The sequence below is a fragment of the Sus scrofa genome, chromosome 2 (assembly GCF_000003025.6).
Source record: "Sus scrofa isolate TJ Tabasco breed Duroc chromosome 2, Sscrofa11.1, whole genome shotgun sequence".
In the NCBI taxonomy this organism is placed as follows: Eukaryota; Metazoa; Chordata; class Mammalia; order Artiodactyla; family Suidae; genus Sus; species Sus scrofa.
Window position 1 is genome coordinate 125,302,633 of NC_010444.4, and position 16,173 is coordinate 125,318,805.

Genomic DNA, 16,173 nt, shown 5'->3' on the forward strand with positions numbered 1-16,173 from the left:
TGTTATATTTCATAGTTCTATTTAGATAATAAAAATAAGGTGATGTTTTTCTGATTTTTTCATCTGAAAACCTCAATTAAAAAAAAACTTTTGTATTCAAAATTTTGTGTCATACTGAACCTAAAACATGATTAACTCATGAAAGAAAATTAAAGATTCCTCAAAGAAGTAAAAAGGCCATGAGGACCATGAGATATAATTATCAGTATTTCCAAATTAATTTAAAAAATTCGCCATTCTCTTCTACTACAGGTAATCTGACTTTTCATCTAGGTATGTTATAATTCCCTTTTAGCCTCATTTCAGATTAACATCATAAAAAGAAAATAATAAACGTATTTGTATAAGAAGGAGGACTTTCATTAAATATTCATGTAACAGACATTTAACTTCAAATTCATTATGAAAGAATAAAGTTATTTTAAGGCTTACCAGTTCTTCGTCATGTTGGAAGTAATTCTTTAGAAACTGTTACTCTTAGTCTCCATTCAAAGAAATGAAGATTAAAGTAAGGCTATCCACTCAACGGGATTCAATCGTCAAACTCCCAGCATTCAATTTTATTTTGTATTACTTTAGGCCAGGAATTTGCAAGCTATGACCTGTGAGTCAAATATTGTCTTTCATCGGTTTTTGTACATAAAACTTTGTGAGAACACAGTCCTGCACATTTATTTGTGTTGCTATGTGTTTCTGTTAACAGGCAGAATTGAGTAGTTTTGACTGAGACCATACTGCCAACAAGGCCAAAAATATTTACTACCCGGCGCTTTACAGAAATAGGTTTGACTCATCAGATTTGCGGCATTCAAACCTGGTAGCTTTCAAGGAAAGGTCTGGCCCTTGACTGGCCCCTGGGAGTTAACATCTATGCCCTTGGAATAACCTGCCTGCCAAGAGTGTCTCTGTTTATCTGGAACCTTGAGCTGTGCCATATAGTTCATGCTAACAGTATAACTTATGGTGTGGTCCTTAGGTCACAAATTATCAGTTTGTAACCTCTAGAGCATCTGGAGACCAAGTACGTTAAAAACTCTGAATAGCAAGGCTTGGATGAGTGTCATGGGTAACCAAGACTTCATACATGTTGTCAGACACTGCTGCTGCAGAAATCAAGCACATTATCCAAACAATTCCTCTGACAGAGGGCAATTGGGATCTTGAGCTGGGACTCTGCTCCAAGCACGTCTTACCTCTGCTGATTTTAATATGTATTCTTTCACTGTAATAAACTATTAACTGTGAGTGTAACAGTTTTTCTGAGGTCTGTGGGTAGTTCTAATGAATCTTTCATTAGAAGATGATCTTCAGGACCTCTGAAATTATTGACTCTTCAAAAAAGGTTGCCAATCCCCAAAGCATCAAAAGGACAAAAATTATTGTACTCAAGCTAATAAAACAAAGTTTTTCAGAGTTCACATTCTTTTCTTCTAATTTATTAGCAGACTTTCTACAAAAATTTTGTTCTTTACATAAATTTTAATCCCTGAAACAAGATCATCTAATTAGTAATCAGCATCGTCAATTTATTTTCTTTAATTCACCCAATTTCTCAGTTGTAAATATTTTCGGTATATAATTCTTATTTGAAAAAAAAAACACAAGAAAAAGCAGTAGTGTGTATTCTGAAATGCAAATGTATTCTCTACTGCAGCCAAGAATTAAGTTTACGAAAAATAGTTGGGATGGGGAGTTCCCATTGTGGCTCAGAGGGTTAAGAACCTGTCTAATAGAGTTCCTATGTGGGTCAATGGTAATGAACCTGACTAGTATCCATGAGGATGTAGGTTCAGTGGGTTAAAGTTCCAGCATTGCTGTGAACTGTGGTATAGGCTGACAGCTGTAGCTCTGATTTGACCACTAGCCTGGAAACTTCCATACGCTCTGGTACAGCCCTAAAAAAGAAAAAGAAAAAAATTTATCATTAAGATGAAGTGAACCTGTCCTTTGAGTAGTCTTTATTTTATTTTTAGCTCATACAAATATCAAGACAAATTACAGGAAGCCAAGTCTATGAATTGTATTTTCTTGATCTTCAAGTAATATATAAATACATTTTTGATGATACATTTATGACATGAAATACAAATTCAGACTTACCTAAGGAGAGACTATATTTTAAAATATTATTGCAGTAAGGGGAGGAAGATAGTTGATAATTGCTCGACTAAGATCTGCAATGCTCTCAAAAGCTAAGCAGAAAGGGCTTTTCTTTTTATAGGAAGGAGTAAATCCTAGAAAGAACCAAGGATACTGTATTAATCAGGATTCCCCAAACGTAACCAATATGATTAAGCTGGAAAACCAAGAAAGCCAGTGATGTGATTCAGTCTGAGTCAGAAGTCTCAGAATAATGGGGCCTGTGTTCTAAGTCCTGCTATGGGTCCGAAGTGCCAAGAAACAGGAGCACCTATAGCCATGGGCGGGAGAAGATGGGTGTCTCAGCTCAGAGGGCACAAATTCATCTTTTTGTTCTATTCGGACCATCAAGATACAGGATGATGTCCACCTGCACTGGTGAAGGCAGTCTCCTTTATTCAGTCTGCTGATTCAGATTCTAATCTCTTAGACACACCTTCATAGACATGCCCAGAAATAAGGTTGTACCAGCTATCTGACCTCCAGAAATCTGTAGTAGTATTGAACCACACAGAAAGGGTGCCAAAAGAGGAAAGGTAGCTATCGCCTGAGCATCATCCGCTTAGCTCAGGTTATGAACTTAGAACAAGAAATTACTAAAGTTTACATCATTTTCCTATTTTATGTTTCTTTATATCCCTCTAAGGATGTGGCAGGAGAATATTAGTAACACCAATAATGAGTAAACTTTAGAATGTAGGGATAATTATCATATTTGTTTGATTAATTTAGATTAAAAATAAAGACCACTGAGCCTATACTCTGAGTTGGGCACTAGGTTAGGTGTTAGCACACCATGTGGAGATAGACAGATAGAGCCCTGATCTTTATTCATTTCTGTGGGGAAGAAAGAAAAAAAAGAAGTGAATAAAGAAGAGGAGGGATTCCTGTCATGGCTCAGTGGTAACAAACCTGACTTGTATTCCTGAGGACCTTGTTTCCACCCCTGGTCCTACCCAGTGCTCAGTGGGTTAAGGATCTGGAGTCTCTGTGGCTGTGGTGCAGGCCGGCAGCTGCAGCTCCAATTCAACCCTTAGCCTGGGAATTTCCATATGCCACAGGTTCAGCCCTAAAAAAAAAAAAAAAAAAAAAAACCACGTACTATAGATGGTTATTAGTTGTTACAGATAGTTGAATTGTGCACCCTCCAACAAAAAAAAAATTCATATGTTGGAATCCTAACATCAAGTCCCTCAAAGTGACTGCTCTCAGAGGTAAGGACCTTTAAAAGGTAATGAAGTTAAAATGCTGTCATTAGAGTGGGCATAGATAAACACATTCAGACATAGATAAGCACAAAGGGAAGACTAAGACAGAGAAGACAGTCATCTACAAGCCAAGGAAATGTCTTCACAAGAAATGATTTCAAATTTCTTTGCTTTTGAGATTGAGAAAATAAATTTCTGTTGTTTAAGTCACCCAGCCTGTGGTACTTTGTTACGGTAATGATAGCCAACAGTTTTAAGCATTATGTGGAAATAAAAGCATGGTGTAATAAAATGTGACTGATGAAATGAGTATGGTGGGGGAGGCATCACAGTTTGGTTAAAGAAGTCAGAGGAGAACTATGTGAAGAGATGACATCTTGATTTGAATAAATCATCCCTAAACCCAGAATAGCCATATTTCTCAAAGAGAAGACTGAATTGCAAAACTCCCCAAGAACATCAATGTGGCCAACAGGGCTGAAGGAAGTAAGAAAAGGAGAGAGTAGTCTTAAATGGTCACTTAAATTTGGTTCCAAATATTTGGACTCTATAAAACCTAAGAATATGCCAAGGCCTAGAGAATCACAATTCTACTTCCTTCTCACTTTTGGAATCCATACAAATAAATCCTCTGGGCTGCCAAATTCAGGAATGAGACAAAAATTTAACTGTGAGCTGAAGACCTACAGACATACACTTTATCCTCAAACAATAATAAAAACCCCATTCAGAATTTGACAGGCTTCATCACACAAAGAGTATATTATATTGTCCATCACGAGTTGATTACCTTTGAAAGATACAGAAAATAGAGTGCCATATGGAAGAAGCACAGAATGAAAAATTGATTCAGGGGAGTAGAGAACAGAGTCATAAAAACACTAAACCAGGCAATTCATGTTTCCAAAATTGTGTTGATGATCTCAAATAACAGAAAGGAGTTAATGGTTAAAAGAAGAAGAAAAAGAAAACCATGACATAAAAATGCCTACCATAACCTCAACTTCCACATTTAAGGGATTAAACATAATATGAAAACCCAACCCAACTGCATGTCTAGGAAAACTTTCAGCTTTTTGGAGTTCCCATGGTGGTGCAGGGGAAACGAATCTGACTAGGAACCATGAGGTTGAGGGTTCAATCCCTGGCCTCACTTAGTGCGTTAAGGATCTGGCACTGCCATGGCCTATGATGTAGGCCACAGATGCGGCTCAGATCTGGCATTGCTGTGGCTTTAGCAAAGGCTGGCAGCAACAGCTCCAATTAGACCCCTAGCCTGGGAACCTCCAAATGCCTCAGGTGTGGCCCTAAAAGAACAAGAGACCAAAAAAAAAAAAAAAAAAAAAAAAAAAAAAACTTTCAGCTTTAAAAAGTACTTCTCAGAGCAAGCATATGAAATTCCTTAAGATTATCGGAAGAGATCACATTTATACTGACATTACATATTAACTATATCAAGAATGCAAAATCAGTGACAAGTGTTTCTCTTCTCTCTCACTTGTGTCTGGAATTCATGATGTTAACTATCACCAGTCACTCCTGATCCTTTGATACCCTAATTCAGGATGCTCTCAAACACTGTTAAGGTGGGGAATAATGGTTTAACTATTTAAGTTATGCTTTTCTCTTTTGCGTCTCTATTCATGTGACATCCCTCAATTCAGAATAAGGACTTTGTCTGCCTAAATAGGGATGGAGAGAAGGTTAACAGCTTGTCACAGTAAAAATATAAAAAGAATAATCCATTTCTCTCTGCTATAAGAAAATACATTCAAAGACCTGGATTTATTACAAGGAAATAATGTTCTTAATTCCTTTATCTGTCATTTTAGTTAACATACAGGCTTGGTAGTCTTAATACAGAAGCTCTATTTTTAGGGAGATGTTCACATTACAAACAGAAGACAGTAAGGATTCATCAGTGATAGAAGCAGATACTCAAACACATGCCTGGTATCCTTTCTCAAAGCCAAAATCCCAGAAAGGGGAGAGATGTTATAAAGTTTGAGGAAAATTTAGGATTCTATAAGTTACTTGTCTTATAGAATACACCCAAGCAAACTTAGAAGGCTGTATCAAAATAAACTGCATGATAAAGACCAAGCTACTTTAACTACCATGTGGCATGGTGTACAGAAGCCTGGAAGTTCCCACATGTCCCATAGGTGATTGAAAATAGTGGAGTTGAGAGTCTATGAACATGCCCTGGGCAGACTATAGCAAAACAGGGAGATCCCTGACCAAAAACTGGGTTAGGGAGTTGATTGTCTCAACAGGAACCAAGGTCAGCTGGAAAAAACCTGGGAAATGGTATACCAGAACATAGAAGCAGACTAGTTGTCATTTGTCAGGTAGTGAACCCGAGTAATTATATCCAACAGAAATCAGCAAGATTCCTGAAAACGTCATACACTGAGGACCCTTTTTGCACCTTTATCACCAAGATGACACGTCATATCCTTCCCCCATGACTAAATGCCAACTCAAAAAGAAACAGGCAAGAGAATAACACTCTAAGGCAGAGCATTTATCTAAAAGTTTCTTTCAATTATTTTATTATATTGAAATATTTTTGGAGTCAAATCTTTAGTTACTGACCAGATAGACAGATCGATAGTACCGTTGGCCCTCCATATCTGCAGGTTCTACATTTAAAAATTCAACCAATTGCAGATTAAAAATACTGATAAAAAAAATAATTCCAAAAAGTTTCAAAAGCAAAACTTGAATTTGCTGCATTTCAGCAACTATTTCCATTGCATTTACAGCTATTTGCACAGCATTTACATGGCATTAGGTATTACGCATAAACTAAAGATGATTTAAAGTACATAAGAAAATGTGCATAGGTTATAGGCGAACACTACCCCATTTAAATAAGGGCATCCCTGGATATTGTTATCTAAAGCGAATCCTGGAGGCAATACCCTGAGAATACCAAGGGATGACCACATTCATCAAGATAAACAGTTTCATGAGGGGGAGTTCCCATCGTGGCACAGCAGAAATGAATCCAAAATTAGTATCCATGAGGATGAGGGTTGGATCCCTGGCCTCTCTCAGTGGGTCAGGGATTCTGACAATGCCACGAGCTGTGGTGTAGGTCACACACGCAGCTTGGATCCCACATTGCTGTGGCTGTGGCATACACTGGCAATTGCAGTTCTGATTAGACCCCTAGCCTGGGAACTTCCATATGCCACAGGTGCAGCCTAAAGCAAAAACAAAAGAGTTTCATGAGGAAAATCCAGCTAGTTAACTAAAAAAGTTTTTTCATGAGCTTCTATGTTCTTTGCCTCTCAGTGTAAGTAAATTTATCAACTCACTAAATTACAAAGTGTAAATATTAAAGTTCGTGGGCCAAGTCTTTTTCTTGGACAATGCTAATGAATACTGGAAACATTTATCTCTGCAACTTTTTTTTCTAGTTCTATTTAACTGATTCATCTCTAGAAATTACTTCAGACTGGCACATTTTATCTGTAAATTGTTACTTCAGACAGATTATAAATGGTTTTGCAGCTTGGAAGATGTGTAATATTTTTTTCAGGTGTAGTTGTTCTAATATCCATGTACCAACAGCCAGGTAGTTAATTAAAGTTTAATTCTCAAAGACCAATCTACTGCCATCATCTCAAATTTCCTAACAGTGTTTGTTGATGAAGGGGTGGGAAGTACAAATGACATTTTTAATACTCCAGTTCCTCTCTCTATCTCAATCCCTCTATCACTCCTCTTCTCTCCCTTCCTGGCACATACATTTTTCTCACTTTTCTAATTGAATTCCCTGTTTTTATCTTGTGGACACCAGATTCCTCCATGCGTAGACAGGATTCACTTTCACTTCCACTTTCATCTCTGATTTCCAAAGAAGTTCTTCATAATGAGAAAAACCACATGTACTTTTATGTGGAGTCATGCATTCCTATAATTCTGAAAAATAGATGGCATAGTATTAGGAAAATGTATGCTCTGTTCAGCTATTGATGTTCTCTCTGAGCAATGCCATTCTTACAAAGCAATTCATGTTAGTATTCCTAGTCAACTAGTAACAGACCCTACAAAGGACAAAAACAAAGAATTTCTTCAAAGTAATAGCATCTTTTGAAGTTATACTGCAAACGCCTGAATGGATAAGAAAGCTCAAAATGAAAAGTGACAAATACAAAAGGGCCTTTGAGTGGTTTGCTTAACATATTTTTCATTTTAGAGACAGTACTGTAATTTCATTTATTATTGTATATATGTAAATTGTACTTTTGTTCTTAACTAGTTGATTGTTTATTATTAAGTTATGTTAAGTAATCATTAAAAAATATAGCATTTGTTAGTTTTATTGACAAGTTAAGATAAAAAAACTTTACTGAGTGGTTTGTTTTTTGTTTTTTTGCTTTTTAGGGCCGCACTCACGGCATATGGAGGTTCCCAGGCTAGGGGTCCAATCGGAGTTGCAGCTGTCGCCCTACACCACAGCCACAGCAACATAGGATCTGAGCCACATCTGTGACCTACAGCATAGCTGACAGCAACACTACATCCTTAACCCACTGAGCGAGGCCAGGCATGAACCCGCAAGCTCACGGTTCCTCGTTGGACTCGTTTCCACTGAGCCACGTCAGGAACCCCTACTTAGTAGTTTTTAGGAATGAATTACTTAAGCCAATTAGTATGTAATATCTCATTCAGTTTGATGAAGTAAAAAGAGCAATGGTACAAGGTTCTAAGTTTCATTTCTTGGTTTAACTTTGTTTTCTTTGCCACATTATTCGGCTGGTGGTTTTCTCCTCTATGAAATGGGCAAATTGGATTTCACCTCCCAGTCCTGGCCCAAGTCTGTAAACCTGCGGCTATTTCAAACTTTGAACGCTATGAAAAGTTATCTAAATAGGACTAGAGCTGGTTATAATGCAAGTCAGAAGAAATGAAGCTGTTTACATTTAGTTTCTAAATGTGAAGCATTGTATTTTTAAAAATCATCTGATAGTGCTCTGGGCTGAATAGCAGCCCCAAAGTTATGTTAAAGATCTTGAGAGCAGGAGTTTCGCCTGGATTATTCAAGTGGGCTCTAAATACAATCATTTATAGAGAGGCAGAGGGAGTTTTGACAAAGACAAGCAGAGGAAAAAGACATATAGAAAAGCAAGAGGCAACATAACTGCAGAGGTAAAGAGTGGAGTAATGTAGCCACAAGCTAAGAAAGATGGAAGTAGCAAAAAAATGCAGTCACCAGAAGATGGAACAAGCATGAATTGTTTTATTCCCTAGAGCATCAGGCTTTCTGGCCTCCATAATTTTAAAAGTATAAATTGTTTCTGGAGTTCCCGTCATGGCTCAGCAGTTGACGAATCCAACTAGGATTTCAAGAACATGGGTTTGATCCCTGGTCTTGCTCATTGGGTTAAGGATCTGGCACTGCCATGAGCTGTGGTGTAGGTCACAGACTGGGCTCACATCCTGAGTGGCTGTGGCATAGGCCAGTGGCTACAGCTCCAATTGGACCCCTAGCCTGGGAACCTCCATATGCCACAGGTGTGGCCCTAAAAAAGACAATAAATAAATAAATAAATATTTTCTGTTTTAAACCCCCTAGTTTCTGGTAATTTGTGACAGTAGCCTTAGTAAACTAATACAGATGGATTCCCTGAGACTTATTTATTGGGCAGCAGTGATGAAGGCATCTCCTTTGTTTTACCACCCCCCATCCAGTTCCCTTGAGACAAATTTCTATTCAGGGAGCTGAAGTCAAGTCCAAGGACATGATAAGGCACACCTTTATGGTCCCCACTCCTATTTCCCCAGGCTTATCTATTTCTGCTCCCTCCTTTCTATTTCCCCTCCTCTTGCTTTTCCAAAACAGCAGCAGTTATTTACTATTTTCAGTATATTCAGGGATTTTCAAAGAGACTTAAGGGAACATTTTATAGCTTTTTAGAGAAAACTTTGAGAAAATCAGTAGCTTAATGTTATATGTAGTAATTCATACTACACAATCTTTGAAAAAAAATCAAAATAAAGTGTTTCCCGATTTTCTTAAAATCTCCAAGTGCTAATCCCATAGATCCTTATCTATTAGTCTCTTAACTCTCCAATGTGCTTTTATCTTTCATTTTCCAACCGAGTCTTAGAATGGGCAAATATAGTACTTCATATTGAAGGATTTAACATAATTTACCTTCTCATAAATTGGTTCCTTTTATCTGTTTGAATATTGATATTGATTATATTCATTATTTTCCTTTACTAGTGGCTTAAAACTCATCAATTAACATGCCAGCAAATACAAAACAAGATACTCAGATTTTTCCCAGCAGAGTTCATATGAAATAGCTATTCCTAAATAGGCATAAACACAGTGAACAGAAAGAATCACACAAACAAAAGCATATAGCTGGGAAAGTACATGGAGAAAGCTATTTCTAAGAAAGGGCTCAAGAATCACATTGATTGCTCATTTTTTATAAGCTGTTAGTCTCAAGTTGTTACATTAATAAACCCAGTAATTTATCTTTGGATAACTATTCCCATAACCAAGTAGTTTTTCTAAGGGTCTATACATTTTTAAAGGTATCTGAAGCTACTCTTCTTAAAAACAAACAAACAAAAATATCTTTGGAACATGTTAGGATATGAGATGTTTTTCAATTAGTTTGTTTATATTTGATTTGGGTTGGAAAGAACAGAGCAATTTTCACCAATCTAATCTCATTAATCTCCAAGTTATCTGAGACAGAAAAGCTACATAGCAGGTTATGTATTTTCTGTTCAGTGACTTCTTGTGTCATTCTCTTGCAGTTTAATGAACAGTTTCTCTAAATCCTCAGAGCAGCTGAAGTGTTTATTTCAGCAAATAATACGTTTTCAGAAGAACGCATGATTATAGCAGTCTTTCCTCCTGGGAAACTTCCTGGTGACATATTGTGGCCTCTTATTCCACTGTGCAAAAGGAGGTCATAATAAAGTACATGTATACTTCACCCAGTGCTGCAGTCTTCTCCACTAGTAATAAAGTACTGGAATCTAGCAAAGTATCTAGATTTTTAAATTAAAATACTTTAAAAAATGTTCCACATTATTTTTAACTAATTATTTTTTATTGAAGTACAGTATACATATTTTAAAAGTATAGTATACTATGAACCTCCACTAATTCCATGCATTCATGTTAGCAAAGCCCAAATCAAGAAATAGACCAGCACCAGCACCCGTAAAAGGCCTTCATGCCCCCCACCAATCATTTCCTATAAGCTCACCACTTTCTGATTTTTGTCATAAAAAGATAATTTTTCTTTTTTGTATTTTTTATTTTTTCCATTATAGTTGGTTTACAGTGTCCTGTCAATTTCTACTATACGGCAAAGGGACCCAGTCACACACATTCCGAAATGCTGAAATGTCTGTTCAGATCTTTTGCCCGTTTCTCGATTGGGTTGTTGGTTTTTGTGATGTTGAGCTGTCTAAGTTGTTTGTATATTTTATCTCACAATAGATTTTGTCTTCATACTTGATATAAATAGACTCATACAGTATATACCATGTGTCTGATTTCCTTAATTCAACATGCTTATGAAATTCTTGTATATTGTTGTGTGTTATAGATGATTCATTCTATAGAGTAGTATTCCACTGTGTGAATATGGAATCTTTTCTTCTTATCCATTATCCCAATGATAAATAGTTGAATATCTTGAGGTTTGGGGTTATTACAGATTGTGCTTTGATGAACATTTGTATGTATCTATTTATGAAAATAAGTGTGCATTTCTGTTGGATGTTTGTCAAGTAGTAGAAGTACTGGGTCATAGTGTGTATGTATGTCCAAAATTAGTGAATAATACCACTTTTACAAGACAGTTATATCAATTTTCACTCTCAAGTATTTGTGTTCCCACTTGCTTCACAGACTAATCATCACTTGGTCTTGTCTCTCTATCTTTTAATTTTAGGCATTCTGATGGGTGTGCAGTGGTATGGAACTTTGGTTTAATTGGCATCTCCTTGTTAACTGAGTTGGGGTACTTGTCATGTGTTAATTTACATTATTTTTGTTGTTCAAATATTTTGCCTATTTTTCTACTGGGTCAATTTTTTAAATTTTTTTCTTTAATTTGCAAGAGTTCTTTAAAAATTATGGCTATAAATACTTTATATATAGTTGTAATAAAATAAATTTCCCCACACTGAGTTGTGCCTTAATGCTCTCTTTTGTTGAAGAGAAGTTCTTTTAGTATAGATAAATTTATAAATTCTAACTTCTATCATGGGTACTTCTTTGTATTCAATTTAAGAAATCTTTGCCTATAAAGAATCAAGAAAATATTCTCCTTTGTGCTTACAAAAGAAAAAAATCTTTAGTGGTTTGCCTTCTACATTTAGACTGCAACCCATATGCAAGCCATCTTGACTTTGTGTATGGTATGATATAGGAATGAAGATACTTTTTTTTCTATATGAATATGTAATCCATCTAGCACTATTTATTGCTAACAACCAATTGAAACATGAGCAAAAGACCTGAATAGACATTTCTCCAAAGATGATATACAGATGGCCAACAGGCACATGAAAAAATGTTCAACATCACTGATTATTAGAGAAATTCAAATCAAAACTACTACAAGATACCACTTCAGACCTGTCAGAATGGCCATCATTAACCAGTCAGCAAATAACAAAAGCTGGAGAGGGTGTGGAGAAAAGGGATCCTTGCTACACTGTTGGTGGGAATGTAAATTGGTACAACTACTCTGGAAAACAGTATGGAGGCACCTTGGAAAACGAAACATATAACTACCCTATGACCCAGCAATCCCACTCTTAGGCATATATCCAGACAAAACTTCCCTTGAAAAATATACATGCACCTGTATGTTCACTGAAGCACTATTCACAATACCCAAGACATGGAAACAACCTAAATGTCCATTGACAGATGAATGGATTAAGAAGATATGGTATATATACACAATGGAATACTACTCACCCATTAAAAAAAAAAACAAAATAATGCCATTTGTAGCAACATGGATGGAACTAGAGACTCTCATACTAAGTGAAGTCAGTCAGAAGGAGAAAGACAATGTATATGACTTATATCTGGATTCTAATATATGGCACAAATGAACCTTTCTACAGGAAAGAAACTCATGGACTTGGAGAACAGACTTGTGGTTGGCAAGGGGGAGGGGGAACGGAGTGGGATGGACTGGAATTTGGGGTTAAGAGATGCAAACTATTACATTTGCAGTGGATCAGCAGTGAGATCCTGCTGTATAGCACAGGGAATGATATCTAGTCACTTGTGATGGAACATGATGGAGGATAATTTGAGAAAGAATGTGTGTGACTGGGTCACTTTACTATACAGTAGAAATTGACAGAACACTGTAAATCAACTATAATAGAAAAAATTAAAAATGATTAAAAATTTTAAAAAATCCAAAAAATAAATAAAATATATCATTGCTTTCAATCTTCCTTCATCTATTCAAAACTCCATTTCTTCTTTATTTTTTAAAATGCTTTTTTTCTTTTTGCTTTTTAGGGCTGCACTTGCAGCAATATGGAAGGTCCCAGCCTAAGAGTCGAATCGGAGCTATAGCCAGTGGCCTACACCACAGCCACAGCCACTTGGGATTCACCAAGCTGCACCTGCGACCTACACCACAGCTCATGGCAACATGGGTCCTCAACCCACTGAGCAAGGCCAGGGATCAAACCTGTGTCCTTATGGATACTATTCAGGTTCATTACCAGTGAGCCACAACAGGAACTCCTAAAACTTTTTCTTTCTTTATATTTTCCAACGTAGTGTCATTTCCTTCTTTTCAATATGATCTTTAGCAACTTTTGCCTTAGGCCTCTCAATGGAAATTTAGCTAACATTTATTGAACATCTATTGCAGCTTCTGCAGTGTGGTAGTTCTTCTCTTAATAAATATTTCTAGTATGTACATCTAAAGAGTTGCCAAAGAAAGCATTTCTTAGTTTTACAACTATAGTTAGTAATCATTTATATTTTTATTTTTATTTACTTATTTTTTTTGTCTTTTTGCCATTTCTTTTTTTTTTTTTTTTTTTTTTTTGCCATTTTTTGGGCTGCTCCTGCGGCATATGGAGGTTCTCAGGCTAGGGGTCAAATCGGAGCTGTAGCCGCCGGCCTACGCCAGAGCCACAGCAACGCAGGATCCGAGCCATGTCTGCAACCTACACCACAGCTCACGGCAACGCCGGATCATTAACCCACTGAGCAAGGGCTGGGACCGAACCCGCAACCTCATGGTTCCTAGTCGGATTCGTTAACCACTGCGCCACGACGGGAACTCCCTTTTTGCCATTTCTTGGGCCGCTTCCGTGGCATATGGAGGTTCCCAGGCTAGGGGTCGAATCGGAGCTGTAGCCCCCGGCCTATGCCAGAGCCACAGCAACGCGGATCCCAGCCGCATCTGCAACCTACACCACAGCTCACAGCAACGCCAGATCCTTTACCCACTGAGCAAGGCCAGGGACCGAACCTGCAACCTCATGGTTCTTAGATTTGTTAACCACTGTGCCACGACGGGAACTCCCAACATTTATATTTTTAAAGAAATCAGGGACTTCTTTGAGAATCTGATAACAGCTTTGGTTTTTCTCTCCTGAAAATATGCATGTACATAAAATTATACATAAAATTTTACAAATTCCTAGACCACTGGAGGCCACAAGTTAGGAGTGTTTCCACTGGAGAAACTCATAAAGCAATTATTATTCTATATTTTAAGAATGATTTTCCATAAGCATCTCTGATGGTTAAATATCACAATGGGTATAAAATGCTGCTTTTTTGAGGATAACCATGGTTTATTTTAGAATGAATAAATGATTCCAATATAAAAATATACTAAACTTGAAATATTAGCTATCTATTTTTAATTCTAGATCAATTTATGATACATCCATTGGTACTCTTAAGTTTACAAAAATCCCCTTTTAAAAATGAATTGTCATTAGGAATAGACTTTCCTTCTTTATAATGAAACACTTAGTGGTTGCCCCTCCACCCTATTTCTACAACACTAGCTAAAATAAAGACAAAAATACATTGTTAGCTTCTTTCAAATAAATGAAAGAATAAAATACAATTGTTTTTGCACAGCTACAAAAGAAGAGCAGCTGGGTCTTTAAAGTATCAAAATGTATTTAATTTGTGTTACAAAATATACCTATTTGTTATGATATTCAAAAGTTCCTCATGGAGAGCTTTGCAGTGTCATATCTGAGCAAAGACAACCACAGAGCCTCCCACATCTGAACAGTAGATCAGAACACAAAGCCTGCATGGGGTGTCAGAGATCCAGCTGTGTGCTACAGTGAACTGCAACTTCAGTCCCTCATCCTCAAAAATTCTCTCACTCAAAAATCTGCTGTTTTTATTTCTTACTGCTTCACAGATATAAGAGCTGTCAGCCTTGATTTCTATCTAGTACAAACTTTCTTTGCTTCATCAAAAGAAAACTAAGCTCCAGGAAGTAACGTCCTGCTTAGATGTCACACATCTAAAAACAAGGGGATAGATCTCCTTGAGTTGGTAGTTTCTCCGGCATGCTCAAGTTGCCCTCATTAATACAGATTAAAAATAAATAAATAAATAAAAATGTATTTTTCAGTCTAAAAACATTATTCCTCATATTACCTAAAATAACCTACTTTCATGAAACATCTTCTTAAATTCTTACACTGTATAGAATAAGGGAATCCCTATTTCCTGTGTTCCCTTGTCAATACATAATAGAATTGTGCATGTGTGATGCAAGAGGATGTTGAGCTGACTTTAGGTACCAGCTATTTGCTAGTAAGACCAGTGTATCTTTTGACTTCAGAGGACACAACACAAAGGAAATATATCAGAGGTCTTAAAATTATTTTAAATGCATTAGGAAAACACAAATTATACCATCATTCTCTTTTTATCCAAGTAACTTTCCCATGCTACATTGTTCTATTCACATTCTCATTCATCCTCATGCCTCCATCCTACTTTTATAATTTCAAACCCACATGGAAATATCCCCATTAAGGTTAAATCCTAATATTAAGAACAGGTTTGCTTTCAAACTGCTCTTCAAAATCTGAATATAGCCAGAACAAAGCAACCTAACCATTCTGACTTTAAATTAATGACCATGAACCGTGAGTAGACATTTAAAACTGCCCTGCCATCCAACTGTTTTGCTCAGTCAATCTAAACTGCCTCGCTCTGAGCAGACCATTTACTACCTCCTCCTATCTCTTCTATTTCTCAAAAACCCTTCCCTCTCAGAAGATACTATTTTAAATATTTCAATGAGAAAATACAAACAATTTAAAGTTTTATTATCTTCCCATTATCTTTCCACACATGGTACTCACTTCTGTTACCATGGTTGAAAGTTAAGCCCCCTCCATCAGCAATGGGTCCAATCCTTACTTGCCTATTCAAGGACTACACTTTTGCAATTGATGTCCTTCTCTTGCAACATCACTTTCCTATTGATAGCATTATTTTCATTAATATATGAAAACATTGTAATACTGTTTATCTAAAAAAATAAGTAAGTAAACATTCTTGACTCTTTATGCCCTATTAGAGACTCCTTCATTTCTCTTCATTTCTCCAATAGCATAACTTTTATAAGGATTAATCATTGCTTTTTGCACATCCTTTCCCCTGTTGTCCTATTTATTTTTACCACTTCACTAAAAGCACTAAGATCACCACTGATCTCCGTGGTGCCAAAGCCATGACTACTTATCTGCCCCATCTTCCTCTATCCATCACTGCTTTTAGCACAGTTATTTTTTCCTCCTT